Here is a 3777-nt window from a genome sequence, read left to right on the forward strand (position 1 = left end):
ATGAATTACAAATTTGAATCAATCATTTTGTAAGATAATATTAGGTTCTAATATCCTACTTAAAGCTTGAAAAGATAACTATATACATTATATATACGCATTTTGATATTCATAGATTTGAAACATATATTGAGTAATATTTAACAATGTAAATAAAATTAAGAAACAACAAGAGAGAGACTGTTGAGATTGAATTTCATCCATCTAGCTCAATTGATTCCTAATGTCATATAAATATGATTCTATTAATCAATGTTATTGAGTTCTCTTAAGCTACTCTAAATCAATCCCTTGCATTTAGAGTTACTTAGAAATATAATCCAACAATGATTTCTCAGTTTATCAAGTCATGATCCTTGCATTAAGTTCAAGAACTAACCAACTAATAACCCCAAATTTATTCCTAGCATTTAGAGCTATTATGTGATATGATTTAGATCAGACTTAGAAAATATTTTCCAATTGAAATCAAATTCAAAAATCAAAAGATGAGTGATCAATTCATCTAAAGTATTAAGAGCATATCACAATCACTAACAGTGAATAATAGATATCATAAATATAATCAAAAAAGGAATACAAGAGAGTGATGAACAAAAAGATTTGTCACGAATCCTCACCAAAACATAAACAAAAATTAATGTAATACTAGGGTACTAACCTAGGTCGTCTCCCATGAATCATTGGATGAGTAACCAAATATCAAACATGTAGTATGCAATGTATTTAGAAAGCAAGTAAAAAAGGGAGTTTTGTGATTTCAAGTTCAATGTAAAAAGAAAGAAACAAAATTATAAATTTCAAACAATAAAGAGTGGTAACCCCTAGTTCAGTCATGTAGACTCTATCCCTATTCCTCTCAAGATTTAATACTCTTCCTCTCCTCCTAGAATTAGGTTAATTTAACAAGGGAAAATCAACCTTAGATTCTCATAAGAAATTAAGCAATTCAATGGACTTCAATCTCTCATCCCAAGATTACTCAACCTTAGAAATAAACCTAGAATTAAGCAATTCAAGATTAGAATCTCATTAAAATGAATTAGGGTTAATTAAGTAATGTCTCCCTCATTCAACCATTAATTCAACTCAAGAGATTGGGAAGAAGAAATTTATGAAAGAAAAGGATTTGTATTAACATTCAAAACCCAAGAATTCAAGAATCTAAGTGAACTCACTAAGGATTACAAGAAATTTAGCCCTCCATGAAGATGGGTCTCACAATTACAAAGTAAAAGTTAAGAGAAATCAACAATATGAATGTAAAAATCAAAGAGAAGTAAGAAGAAAATGTAAATCAAACCCTAGGTTGGATCCTTGGCTGTCACCCAAGGCCACCCTAGGCTCTGCAAGTGTTCCCCAAAATGGCAAAAGAAGCTAAAAGTGTGTAAAAACCTTCGTACCCTAATTTCTAAAATTCTATTTATAGTGCAGAAATTTTCGCCCATAATAACTACTATAGTTTTATAGTGATAACGCGCAGTGCTCCATAGTAGTTACTATCGTTCCATAGTAGCCACGCGCAAGTCTTGTACTTTTGGCCTCTCTAGAGTTGTCACTTTGGTATCAAAGTGATAACGCGCAGTACTCTATAGTAGTTACTATCGTTCCATAGTAGCCACGTGCAAGTCTTGTGGTTTTGGCCTCTCTGGAGTTGTCACTTTGGTATCAGAGTGATAACTTTGGCTGCTTCAGAGTGTCTACTATGGTTCCAAAGTAAGCACGCACAACACTTCTTGAGACTGAGTCTCTGTAGTTGTTACTATAAGTTCATAGTGATCACTTTAGTCTGCCCTTCTGGACTTAGCTTGCTGTAGTGTTCACTATAGGATCCAAAGTGATCACTTCCATCTCAAACTTTCTCAAATGCTAAAAATCCATAGAAAAAGTCTAGAAATTTCTGCACAATTATTCAAATGATCAAAATTGCAAACTATATCTATGCAGTCAATGTAAATTAGCCAAAAATTAAGAAACCTATGATATTTGACCAAAATGATGTTTTTATGTTATTTACACTTCCTAAGTTTACTTTTTCTATTAAGAAACATCAAAATGACAAGTAAAAATCTAATAAAATGTGGATTCATCACAACCCTTAACTTAAACTTTTGCTTGTCCTCAAGCAAATCAAATTAAATAAAGTTACTTGTAAGAGGGTTGAATTTATCCAAAAATTTTCTTTCAAAATTTTCATTCCAAGATCAGACTCTAATTGACACTTTCAATGTTTCCAAAATCATGGATCCATTCAACAAAGAAATCATGCCCAAATCTATTATTTTCAGGCAAAGTCTCACTAAACTGAAACAAAAATCCAGCAAGGTTTCATGCAATCCACACAATGCAAAGGAATTATCTAGCTCACAAGATGGCATTTCACTCTTCACTCATCAATATTTCAAGCTAAGTTTTTTCTCTTAATTCATGCATTTTGCCTCACCCTACCATATGCTTGCCCATCTTCTCAATCTCCTTTGCCTAGATACAATTAATCACCTATTAAGAGGACTTTGCTGATCACAAATGGATTAAGTTAGGTTCAATTTTGATCAAGGAGAGTCAAAAGCTCAAGTGGGTTTTTAAGAGGAGAGAATTCCTTTGAGTGAGTGAGTACAACTAAGAGTGAAATGCGTTAAATGATGCAGCAAGTGAGATTCAAGCACTCTTTCACCATATTTTTCATTTACTTTGCCTTATGTGGAGAATCATTTTTCTATCAAAAAGACTTGCTATATTTTTCTTTTTCTTTTTCTTTTTCTTTTTCATTCATTCACCATCATTTTTTATTATTATTTTTTTTTTTAGACTTTGACAATCATTCTCTTCTTCAAATTCAAGCAAAAATATTTTTGACATGTAATATTAACATGTAAAATGCTCACCACCCCAAACTTAAGAGCTTGCTTGTCCTCAAGCAACTACAATCATGATCAGCACCTCAAACTTAGTTCATTACATTCACTCTTGATGTAACTCAAAAGAAATACCTCTCTTAAGGTAAGAAAAATACTTTTGCAGACTAATTTTGGCAAAAGAAGGAATGTGGAACAAGGGAAATTAGGTGTAAAGGTGTTGAAAGGTGGGTGGGTGTGTGCAAAGATGGCCTCAATCATCTAGCTAAAAAATTGCACAATGCATATTCAATTAAGAAACAGGGCAAGTTCTAGAGGATTGATGTAACAATACATGTAAATTGAACACATAAACGATTTTTTGAGGCTTAACTCTCTACCATGGTAAAAGGTGATAATTACTTAACAACATGTGATCATAGCTCACTTTACAAGAAAATATGCACAGCATGGTAAGATCGATAATATTCAAAAACAGAGAATGATTATGAGTTGAATGGGAAGTGCAATCAGAATATAACTATGGAATTACAAAACTGGACTAAATTAAAAGAGAGAGATAAGGAAAATATTTTTGTATTTTCATTTAACACTGTGCAAGAAAATTAGACTAAGAACAATGGAAACAGAGGCAAAGAGATCACTCCCCTTTCATGGATGATGGCTCACAATTCAAAGATGAAATTCATGCTCCTCTTGATGGGACTGAGGGCACACTCTGCAGAGAGACGCACAATGGATTCAGTACAAAAAGGAAGTATGGAAACTAAACAGATAATTATATATAAAAGAGAATGAAAGCGTCTAGTAACTATTCAAAGATAAAGCAATAAGGTAAAAGTAAAGCAAGACAAGAAAAGTGATAAAGTGCAATAACTACTAGGAAATGGTGGGTAATATATACAAGGAAATGAAAGAAAAA

This window comes from Abrus precatorius, unplaced genomic scaffold, assembly GCF_003935025.1.
Source record: "Abrus precatorius isolate BTA unplaced genomic scaffold, Abrus_2018 Scaffold8, whole genome shotgun sequence".
NCBI classification, from domain to species: Eukaryota; Viridiplantae; Streptophyta; class Magnoliopsida; order Fabales; family Fabaceae; genus Abrus; species Abrus precatorius.